Raw genomic sequence first — 12,823 nt, forward strand, 5'->3', positions numbered from 1 at the left:
TGAAGCAGGATATCCATGGAATTCCAGATTATCATCGATTGGGGATCGTTCCTACGATTTTCGAAGCAAAGTATGGGCGTGTCAATTGTGATAATATGTACTTTACTGATGGGTCCTCTATGAATGAGTCCACAGGATTTGGAGTGTTCAACAAATTTTTTAGCACCTCACACAGTCTTCAGTATCCTTGCTCAGTGTATATTGCTGAATTGGAAGCAAAACACTGGACGCTGGACAGCGTCGCCTCACGACCTGTTGAACACTATTACATTGTAACGGATAGTCTGAGCTCTGTCGAAGCTATCCGTTTAGTGAGGCCGGAAAAGCACTCGCCGTACTTCCTTGAGAGAATACGAGAAATTTTAAGTGCTTTATCCAGACGCTGTTATGTCATTACCTTTGTCTGGGTCCCTTCACATTGATCAATTCCGGGTAATGAGAGGGCTGACTCATTAGCAAAGGTAGGTGCAATTGAAGGCGAAATTTATCAGCGTCAAATCGTCTTCAATGAATTTTATTCTTTAGTTCGTAAAAATACCATCGTTAACTGGCAACGCAAATGGAACGAAGATGAATTGGGCCGGTGGCTCCACTCAATTATCCCTAAGGTTAGCCTCAATCCGTGGTTCAAAAGTCTGGACTTGAGTCGGGACTTTATTCGCACCTTCTCCCGACTCATGTCCAATCACTGTTCGTTAGACGCGCTGCTTTTTCGTTTTAATCTTGCCGACAGCAATCTCTGCGGTTGTGGCCATGGTTACCACGACATCGAACACGTTGTTTGGTCGTGCGAGTTGTATCTTGTCGCCAGATCGAATTTAGAAAACTCCCTTCGGGCTGGAGGAAAGCAGTCCAATGTGCCGGTAAGAGATGTGTTGGCTCGGTTAGACCTTGATTACATGTCCCAAATATATGTTTTCCTTAAAGCTATCGATCTTCGAGTGTGATTGTTCATACATCCTTTTCCCCTCCTTTTCGTCCTTCGCGAGCTATCGGTTCCCTTCCTACTAACATTAGAATAAGTTAAATTGTAAACACATATTAAATGTAAGGATAGTTTTAAGAATTGAGTGTGAAGTGTCAGTGTGAATGAGAATGTGAATGTGAATGTGAATGTGAGTGCGAGTGTAAACACATATCTCCTTACATCCCATCCTTTTCCTAATGAAAATGTGTCACCCTTCTAAACTCGAGTCGACCGCGAGTAATCGGTTTCCTATTCCATTAACCATAGAATTAAGGAAACAACATGTTGATATATGCTAGTTTAAATATAGTTAATAGTTTGGCTCCATTAAACTTATGTAACTGAGCCTTTAAAAATAATCGGATTAATAAAAAAAAAAGTAAAACTTAACCGGGCAAACGTATACCGTCCGACGCTCGCTAACGCTCGAGTCGGACCTAACTAAAGGATCGTCTCCTATGTTTCAAACTAACCGGGCAATCGGTGGAACACAGGTTTGTTTGCGAAAGGCCGCCGCTTTTGCAAATGCTCAATATCCTAAATTATAGGCTGTAAATGATATTAAAATGAAGGCTATAACCCAAAGAAAATCAGGGTTTTGATTATTCAATTATTTATAACATTAAAATTCAGTAAATTTACATTTGAAATGAAGCGTTCGGAATTTGAAACATGCGTAGAAATTTGATTCATATTCCGAACACCACTTCAAATTTATTTTAATGAAGATTTCTGCATAAAATATCTTTTTTTTTCAACCAATCATTGTAGGTTTTACATTCTCTAGCACTTAACATGAAAACAGCAATCAAAACAGTTGAAGCAACTACGCAACTACGATGCTTGCTTTTTACGGAATTTGCTAACACAAACATTTTATCATCGGTTTTGACTGTCACTTTTTTGCAAGTGTCTAATATTATAAATTATAGGCTGAATTGATACCTGTAAATGATGTCAAAATGAAGCCTATACCTTAAAGAATGTCTGTGTTTTCATTATCCGATTATTTATAACATAAAAGTTTAGTAAATTTATATATAAAAATGAAGTGTTCGGAATTTGCGACTGTTCGGAATAAGAGACAAAACGGTAGGCTTAATTATTGAAAATAAAACGACCTAACGGCTTTTAATCTCAACACATTGTTCGGACATACAGTGACACAAATCCGTAATCGTACTCCACCATGCAGATCTCTTTTCCCTACTTTTGGAAGTCGAAAACAAGCTTTCGGAACATTTTATTTAGATAAAGAAATTGTGTCATATAAGAGTTAAAAGGTTTGCTATCTGTTTTCAGAATAATGTTTTATATTTCTCTATAAATGGCGAATGTATGTGCTAATGTATGAAAATTGACTCAAACTCATATTCGAACGCTGGTTGAAATCTCAACTCAATTTCGAAAACGTTGACCAAATTCCGAATTCCATCATTAGTATGTTATCCCTGGTTCATTGCAACTATCTTTAGCTGACTTTAGCCTTATCCACGTTTTTTTTGTGTATCCGGAAGAAATATTTATCATTTTTTTTATCAAATGGATTCTAAATTCATTATTTTTACAAATTTGATGGTTTCAAAATTTCCTACACAGATAAATTCCTTACTTTTTCACTGGGATTGATGCCGGAAGATTGTGGAGGAATATCAATCGGAGCCAAAAATATTGAATTTGGACCCATCTACGGAAATAACATCTTACCAGTAAGACATTGATGTGTTTCATGCTGTGTGGAAAAATCAAATTGGAGTTACAGATTTGTTTTTTGATGGAATTCGGAATTTGGTCAACGTCTTCGAAATTGAGTTGAGATTTCAACCAGTACGAATATGAGTTTGAGTCAATTTTTATACATTAGCACATACATTCGCCACTTGTAGAGAATTAAAAAACATTATTCTGAAAACAGATAGCAAACCTTTTAACTCTCATATGACACTATGTCTTTATCTAAATCAAATGTTCCGAAAATTTGTTTTCGACTCTCAAAAGAAGAGAAAAGAGATCTGCATGGTGGAGTACGATTACGGATTTGAGTAACTGTACATAAAATTGTAGAATAGATTAAGCGAAGAAAGCAGCATCATTTATTAAGTGTCCGTGTCCTCATCCCTCCAAGAATAACGAATTTTATTGCGAATTGTTAACGACCCACCACACAACGATTCAAAGTTTGAATTTTGAAGCGCCTCTCACGAGACTACTGCTAGTGAGCTGTATCTTGTAATAACCAAGCCTTGTTCAGCAGCACAACACGCTTTCCGTTTGCCTGCTGCCTGCTGCTTTACATTATCTCCCTTATATACTTCAAACATGTGCATGGACACCGATGCACACGATGCAACGCAGCGAATAAACTTATTTACTTCCCATGCCATGCTGCCATCGGTAAAGTAGTTTCATCTAAAAATTACCCCCTTTTTCATGGTAGCAAAATCATCATTCACTCTTGGAATCAATTGCAAATTGGTGACGATAGATCACAACATTCATTTTATTTATTTTATTTAGCTGCTGCTTCCCTTTCATCACGAGCATCAACATCTTTAATGTGGTCTCATCGCAAACGGCACACTCAGAGAGAGCTGCACAAATTCTTATCTCTGTTTTGTTGTGGTTTTATTTATAGCTCGTGGCTGGCCTCTTGTACAACTGCAATCAATCCATCCACCTCTACTATAATAAGCAAACCAGGAAGTGAATAATTAACTAGTGTTTGTATTCACTGCTGGAAAAACAAATTCATGAAAAAAAATCGCCAAAATACTCCTTTGGACGAGTGAAAATCCATTTTATTATAAACAAAAATAGCTTGGCTTACGTTGCCGTATATAAATGACATGTTTGCGACGTCGTGCTTATTTATTGGTTTTAGACCGTACGAGCAGTTATATACATTCGCTCTTTATAGCGTTATATACTTTTGCGTCTTTTTTTCTGTTTGCTTGTTTTGTAGCTCGCATTCACAGCTCAACGAATTGAACATTTTTCTCCGCCATACAAACTAATGGGAGCCATATTTTCTGTGGTAGTGCTTTACAGTTCATTTAGGGGTATTCTTTTTCGGAATTTTCTCAGTTACTGCATTCCTTGTACAGTTAAGTGAGTTCTGTTTTATTTAGTGAGCTCAATTGAAAGCCATTTATCGCAATCTGTAAGTATCTCCATTACTCATTGTAACCTTTTTCAAATATGTTTAGATTGTATATGTCCTGATCGATTATTTGTTAAGCACAAACAATCACAGAAATATTGATTGCGAGCGATAGTTTCTGCTTCTGTTTGGTTGGCAGTTTCAAACGTGATGTGTTCATTGCCGTTCCACTTTCTAGTTTCTTTTTCGTATTATGTTTCGCACTCCAACTATTGCTGAAATTGCATTTCTATGGAATGCAATGTATACACAATACAGACATCCCCCAGTATTATGGACCTGCGATGCACGATAGTGTTCTCAATTGATTTATCAAAATGAGAAATCAAACAATTGACTTTTTGTGGGTGGGTTTGATGCATGATATGAATATTTCATAATTTAGTTAGAAATATTTTATTTAAAAAATAGAGAATTCATGGTCGTTCACTTTCCCAATATTATAGGCCAGTTTTGAGCAGTGCCAGTATTATTGGTCAATAGTCCCAGTATTATGAACAATTCTGAAAATGAACTATTCCGAACAAAATATATAAATTTAGAGGAACTGGTACAAATTCGGTACCCCATTTTGTTTTTTTTTTTTGGACTTAGTTCTTGGCCAATGCTCGGATTTTCTTCTTATTAAGTCAGCTTATGAAGGGATCTATTGCCGACATTTCCCCGCAAACCGTTTTCAAAAATCTTGATTTGGCTCGGAGCTTTGAGTATAGTAGTGAAACAACTCACATTCGAGTACCCGAGATGCCTGGGTATATTTTTTTTCAAATTAAAAGAATCGTCCTGAAATCACTGGAAAATGTATTTTTTGACATTTTCTTACACAATAGAAGTGGAGTACACTATCTTACGTAAATTAACTCAACTTTGACGAAAAAGCATGCAATTTTACAAAATAAAGAGAAACAAAAAAAACGATTTTTTCAAGAAAAAGTGAACAAATTTCATCTCGATTTATTTCTAACTAAAAAAGTAAACTAAAGTAAAATTTTTCTGCATGGGCATGCAATACTTAGCATAGTGTATCGTCAACACTATGTTTAGATTGGGGTGCCAAATTACCCGCATACCAAATTTTTACTTTGGGATGAAATCTATGAAATTTGTGATTAAAATCTCGATACACTTACTCGAATTCGTTTTTTTTTATCCCATTTATTTATTTAAGGCTCATTAGTATTTTAGCTGTAACAGAGCCGAATTTTAATCGTGTACATGTCACATGGTTATCATATCTATAATTAGCACATTACACAGTTGCCATTCGCCAGTCTTCCTTCTATACCATTACATATGGTGGTACATTCACACAGTAGCCATTTAGGCGTAAGGGTATTCTTTCTGTTCTTCCATTATCCAGTTGGACCACCGGACAGCGGAGACAGTTGTTTGATCATTGTTGAGTTATTTATAGAACAGTAGCCCGATGTGTCTGGCAGAGCAGAGCAGTTGTATGGATGAATCGATCTTATTTCGACCGTGGATCGATCTCCATCGCTGATGATTGTTGCGTGGACGTAGCTATTCTGTAACAACACAAATATGGTCAATGAGGGCCCTGAGTTTTGAACTCATGATCGATCGCTTACTAAGCGAACGCGCAACCAATGTGGCTACGGAGACCCCCTCGAATTCGTTGAAGAACATCAATTTCTTGATCCAAACCAGCTTTAATATTTAAAATCGGCGCACTATTCGATTTTTAATGATTTTCAAAAGACGCACATGAAAAATTTTCGAGATTTCAAAAAACAACAAAACTTGAAATGTTTTTTTAAAAAACGCAGATATTTTAGGTTTTTGGCATCTGACGATTGTTAAAACATTACTAGAACACTTTTTTTATTCACCACCAGAGTGCGCTCATTACCGCCGGAGATTCGGGTGGGTACCAAATTACCCACGGGGTACCGAATCTGAACCAGTTCCTCTAATATTTTTTTAATGACATTTTAGACAAATTTTATTATTCTCTAGCTGACACGGCAAACTTCGTCCCGCCTAAAATTTATTTTTGATGTGAATTTGATCTTGAATCTCTTCGATCCCAGAACAATTCATTAACAAGTTGAGCCCCGAATTGTTCTTGCTACGCTTTTCATTCAGCCCCCTTCTAGAGCCTTGGTCCCTTGGTTCCGAAACCATGCAAACTATAAAAAAAACAAGTACAATCAATAATTACGGAAACAAAGTTAATTTTTTTTGCGAGTGTAAATAATTCGATATATCAATCACCTGAATCGGTCAAGTAGTTCAAAAGTTTAGTTTTTTTTAATGTAATTTTTGGGAAAAAGGGAAAACACGATTTTTCGGGCCATCGGTTGGATTTGAAAAATCATAACTCAGAAACGAAAAAACACATCATTTTTATCCAAATATCATGGATGATGATGATGATGTTGAATTAAAGAGGCTTTAAACTTTTCAGTTCATTCGCCTCTAAAAATATATCATGGATATGTTATGTAAAATGTTTTCAAGAAAAAATTTTGAGAAAAAAATTTAAAAATATAGTGTCCTTAGTCCCGTAATCATTTGAATTACCATAAACAAAAAACAAGTAATTACGAAAAGATTATTACGATTAGATTTTTCGTACCACACTAAAATTGAAATGGGCACCATGAAAAAAATAAAAAAAGGGTACAATATTCTGCGATAAGGAACAAAATTACCAATTTTCACGAAAATCTGAGAATCACTATATCGGTTTGGCATTGAATGGCTGTATAGATGAGAGAAACAACTGCTTCTTAGGCGTGGTACGCAAATTACAACAATGAATAACGCAAGATAAACTCCCCTCCCCCTTAAGATACGTAAAACAATCTGTGCAAAAAGTTAAAGACGTTTGAAATATTTTCATAATACTAGGTTGTGGAAAAAGTAATCCATTATTTTAGGCTTAAATTCAAAATCTTTTTAGACATTTCTAAAAAGAATCATTATTCGGATTGTCCGATGTGTTTTTTTGTGAAATTTGTTGCCATTTTAAAGGAAGCTTTATAATGCCTCTCTCATTATCTCATTATTGGCAAAAAACTCTAGCAATAGAATTTTACAATCTTCTCTTGATCCCAATTTCATATTACTCAGGAAGTTTTATAATGCTCGAAAAAGGTGGCGATCGATTGGTGCCAGGTCCAGACTATATGGTGGATGGCTTGAAACATCCCGATCAAGCTCCTGGAATTGTGTGGCCTTGCGTTGTTTTGATGGAATACAACATCTCCTTTGTTGGCCAATTCTGGACGCGTCTGTTCAATTGCTAGCTTCAAACGGTCAATTTGTTAACTGTAGAGATCTGAACTATATTCAGAATCAGTATTACACTAAAAAAATGAAAAAAAAATTTGAACAAATAATCATAAATAGAAATTTAAAAAAAATTGCACGTATTTTACTGTTACAAAATCGGCACAATCAATTCACAATTTCAGCGGCCTGGCCTACATTTTCGCCTTTAGAAGAAAAAGTGTGAAATGTACCGAATTTTCTCTTTGTTGTCCTCCATTGTTAACACCTTATAACTCACAACTGAATGGAACAAACAAAAAACAGCAAAAGATTTTTCTCATTCATTTTTCTCAGCATTCTCTATTTCGAACATTTTGCCCATTTAATGTTCAAGGAAAAGGATCTCGAAGAAGAAAGGATGTGTCACAGTGTCACATGTTATCAGTACAGTAAAACCTGTTTTTGTACGGTTTGCGAATTTTTTTTGTGCAATTTTTTTTGTGCGGTATATGAAAAGAAGCATATTTGACGAAGTTATTGTCAATTTATTTTTTTCCGATGGTTTATATGCATTTCAGTGTGAAAAAAGCATATTTGCGTCTCAATTATCCACTTCTGAAATCATTCCCCTCCTCCCATCAAATGCTCTAGGTTTTTCTAAGTTTTTGCATGACATGATTTCTAACAGCAACACGTTTCGACATGCAGCTAAAAGCACAAAACAGCCACCGAAAAGGCAAACTGTCCCATCGCAAAGCATGGAAACAAAAGAAAATTGAACGGTGAACGGCGTGAATTTAAGTTATTTTCTTGGGAGAAACTTTTTTAATACGGTCCCTATCTACCGCACAAAAAAAAGTTGTTTTCGAAATGTGTACCGAACACGATTTTTTAAAGCTATTGGTGAAGTTTTGCACGATTTTTTTCGTGCGTTCCCTATCCCCCGCACAAATAAAGGTTTGCCTGAGCAATTAGAAAGGATTGAAGATATTGATTTTGAGGAAGATGAAGATACAGATACCAACTGGAAATAATGTCTTTTAAATATGTGATCGTAGACCATCAGCAGAAGACAATTCTCACAGAACCACAGTACATAATTCGAGTTGAACGCACAGAACAAATCACTTATATAGTACACGAGCGTTGTTGAATCGATGAATTCGTTCGGATCCTCAGAAAAAGACGTTATTTTGTAATTCATTTATTGCCTTTTAGTATATATTTTTAATTTTACAAATTCATTAACTTACGTTATAGTTTCCAAAAAAAATCGAACAACAATTAAATCTGTTTAGAGAACACGTTCTTTCCGTAAGTTGGTTAAATAGCTCAATAAGAAATGTGATCCTCGGCTTGACATAGCGGTCAAACAGAAGCATGATTGTCAGTTATCGAGGGATTCGGCAATGATCGCGGAACAGATACGGCAGTGCTGTCAGTGCTGTCAGTGTCCGCTACAAGCGTTTTTAAGAAATATACGAGAAATTACTATGAGAGAAACTTTGCAACAATAATCTCGATATGTTATGTTGCATTGTGTAATAATATGTTGTATTACAGCTTATGTGATAAATCATGTGATTAATGGTTTCCTATATACAGCCATTCCATGCCAAACCCTTATAAAAAATAAAATATACAGGTCTAATGTTTTGCGATAAAGAACAAAATTACAACTTTTGATGTAAATCTGAGAAACACTCTATCGTTTTGGCACGGAATGGATGTATGTTTTGCATGTCACAGGGAAAAAAGTGTTAAATTATACATTTTTTTTTCCAAAATATATATTTTATTAAGGCACATGTGGCGTTAGCCTGACGGGGCCGGGAGCCCAATATTTTGACAATTTTTGTCTTATAACTATGTTAGTAATATGTAACCGATTACTCGCGGTTGGCTCGAGGTTAGTATTACAAGTGTTCTCATAATTGGTATGTTGCAGTCTTCGATGCTCTGTACGTGTGCCCGACACGGGATACTTCCTATTGGGATGCAGCTGACCATTAATCAGCAAATAAAACCAAACAAAACCAATTATACATATTGGAGATAAAACACAGAATTTTTTTAAATAGAAAATTATTACAAAAAAAACTGTTTCGAAGACATCACGTTCCTATTATATCACGCGAAAACTTTGATATAATCGTGATATAATCGAGACGTTGCTATATTACTTTTCTCTCTATATTACTTATTGTATTCATTCCTCGCTAACAACTTGATGGAGCTGGATGTGCTATTCATCACTCCTCAAGCATTGTTCTCGAAGTTTTTTTTTCTCTTCTCCCCAACGAGTTAGTTTTTTTTTCTCGTGTGTTCTGTGGTGAATTAGTGCCCAAAGTGCCCAAAGCAGCCAGAACCGAGGAAGCAGCGCCTCTGCAGTGGTCTGGATCGGCGTCTGTAGTGGATCAATAACCATAACGGCATCGTCAACACGTGGTTGACGCTCAGTTGAGTACAACAATAACTTCTGCTATTGTGTTGTCTCCGTAGCGCGTGACTTTTGTGTCTCCCTTAATAGGGTAACAGAGCGCATATCGGAACAACAAATTTATGTGATTATTTTTATTTTATTTAAGTTTTTTTTTTTTTTTTCAAGTGAGATAAAAAAATTGTATAGATAATAATCGTTCGTTCTAAGAATGGAGGAGGGTGGGGGTCTAGACATGGACATTTCAGACTCCCCCTCGCTTGCTCAAGCAGGGTGTAGTAAGTCCCTTAAACGGACTCCTATGCCCGAAGATTCTTCTTCTGGGGACGAGTCCACTCACACTACCAAGCCTCCCTCCAAAAAAAAGATTGCAAACCTTTCCCCTGATTCCTCCAATACTTCCACCCAATCATCGACATCCCTTCCCCCCTCTGATGTTACTGTCCCCACTCAAACCTTGTCCTCGAATTCCTCTCCTATTGTTTCCGCTCCCCGTGTCAGGGTTTATCCGGACGATGCGCCTGACGCTGGTCCTTGGGTTGTTTTTTTCCGGCCCAAACCTAATGGTAAAGCCTTGAGGGTCGTACAGATTATGACAGATATGAAAAGATACACCTCTGTTTCGGAAATTTGCAAAGTAAGACCGAACAAACTGCGAGTTGTCGTGACTAACCGAAAGGACGCGAACGATATTGTTGCTGATAAGCATTTCATCCTCGAATATCGAGTTTTTATTCCCTCCCATAACGTAGAAATTGGGGGCGTTATATCTGAAACGGGTCTGACGTGCAAAACTATAGAAAGTATGGGAGTTGGCAGGTTCAAGAGGCTTCCTTCGATGGAAGTCAAAATCTTGGAATGTCGCCAACTTGGAAAAGTTACCCAGGAAGGAGTAGAAAAGAAATTTACGCCGTACGACTCGTTTCGAGTCACTTTTGCTGGTGCCGCCCTCCCTGACTACGTTATGGTGGACAAATTGAGGCTGCCGGTGCGACTCTTCGTGCCAAAGCCCATGACTTGCAACAAATGCAAGTCAGTTGGTCATACAGCAGCTTATTGCGCCAACAAGGAGCGCTGTGCCACATGCGGAGAGCAACATGAGGGGAAATCCTGCAGTGCGACTGAGCATAAGTGTCCATATTGCGGGGGATCCCCACACGTGCTCTCAGCTTGTGAAACTTACAAGAGTCGCTGGGATAAACAAAAGCGCTCTTTGAAGGAACGCTCGAAACGCACTTTCGCGGATATCTTAAAGGGCGCTTCCCCACTGGCTCAACAACCATTACCAACAAACAATGTCTTTGCTTCACTGCCAGTTGACGAATTGGAAGCGGATACAGCTAACGAGGGCACACCGTTTATTTTCAAAGGGAATTCCCGGCGCAAAAATGTGTCCACTCCCAAAGTTCAACGACAAGTCCCATCGGTGGTACCCCATGTTAGCTTGCCTAAAATATCGAGTGCAGCGGACAAGCAAAATCAGGTTCCTCCTGGCTTCCGTGGGAATAGTTCACCTTCGAACGACCCAGCACTCGAGGGGACATCAAAAACCCCAACTGTCCCTTTTTTTGCGTCCAGCTCAACTTCCCAATCGGGATTTATAAAGTTGACTGACCTTGTGGATCAAATCTTCACGTGTTTTAATGTTTCCGATTCCATCAGAACCATTGTCATCTCAATGCTTCCAGTACTAAAGACAATTTTGCAACAATTGATGCAAACATGGCCCCTCCTTGCAATGATTATCTCTCTTGATGTCTAATTTGAATAGAGAGGTCGGAGATATCACTGTTTTACAGTGGAATTGTCGTAGTCTTATCCCTAAATTGGATGCATTCAAATTTTTAATTCATAAGTTCAATTGTGATGTTTTTGCTCTGTCCGAAACTTGGCTTTCTTCGCGAGATGATCTCTCTTTCCACGATTTTAATATTATACGCTTGGACCGTGATGACAGATACGGAGGGGTGCTATTGGGGATCAATAAGTGCCACTCATTTTTCCGAATTGACCTTCCACCTATTGGAGGGATCGAAGCTGTTGCTTGTCATGCAAACATTAAAGGCAAAGACCTCTGTATTGTCAGCTTGTATTGGCCTCCGAGAGCTGCGGTTAGCCGCAAACAACTTGTTGACATGTGCTCACTCCTTCCTGAGCCACGATTGATCTTGGGAGACTTCAACTCTCACGGAACTGCCTGGGGGGAACAGTACGACGACAATCGTTCATTGTTGATATATGACCTTTGTAACAGCTTCAATATGACCGTTTTGAACACTGGGGAAACAACACGTGTGCCTAAACCTCCTGCTAACCCAAGTGCTCTTGACCTCTCGCTTTGCTCGAATTCACTATCGTTAGATTGCAAGTGGAATGTAATCCAGGATCCCAACGGTAGTGATCACTTGCCAATCAAAATTTCCATCACCATTGGGTCGAATTCTTCTGAATCTATAAACATGGCATATGACCTCACAAGACACATTGACTGGAAAAAATATGCGGACGCGATTACTCTAGCCATCAATTCCAGAGATGGTTTACCTCCATTGGAGGAGTATAACTTCCTTTCTCGTTTGATCCATGACAGCGCGGTTCGCGCTCAAACGAAACCCATCCCAGGTTCCACCATTCACCGAAGGCCTCCCAATCCATGGTGGGATAGCCAATGTTCAAAGCTTTATGTAGAAAAATCGAATGCATTTAAAGCTTTTCGGAAACGAGGAACCATTGACAATTTTCAAACGTATTTAGACCTTGAAAATCAATTTAAAAACTTGATCAAAGGTAAAAAACGTGCTTATTGGCGAAATTTCGTGGGAGGTTTGTCACGAGAAACGTCAATGAAAAAATTATGGAAAGTGGCTCGAAACATGAGAAATCGCTCTTCATCGAATGAAAGCGAGGAACATTCACATCGATGGATTTTTAATTTTGCGCGAAAGGTTTGTCCCGATTTCGCTCCCGTGCAAAGAATTGTTCGAGATATACCACAAGATAGGTGCGATCTTGATTCCGA

General features: G+C 37.9%; 1 protein-coding gene across 1 annotated transcript in view; it reads left to right on the top strand.

Annotated features, from left to right (window-relative positions):
* The first annotated feature begins 3,986 nt into the window (after positions 1-3,986).
* The window catches only part of LOC129775075 (uncharacterized), a 179,844-nt gene continuing 171,007 nt past the window's right edge, over positions 3,987-12,823 (top strand). The window contains exon 1 of the mRNA XM_055779319.1: positions 3,987-4,127. The gene's annotated coding sequence lies outside the window, so the exon portion shown is untranslated. The remainder of the gene's footprint in view (positions 4,128-12,823) is intronic.

Source organism: Toxorhynchites rutilus, chromosome 3 (genome assembly GCF_029784135.1).
Source record: "Toxorhynchites rutilus septentrionalis strain SRP chromosome 3, ASM2978413v1, whole genome shotgun sequence".
NCBI classification, from domain to species: Eukaryota; Metazoa; Arthropoda; class Insecta; order Diptera; family Culicidae; genus Toxorhynchites; species Toxorhynchites rutilus.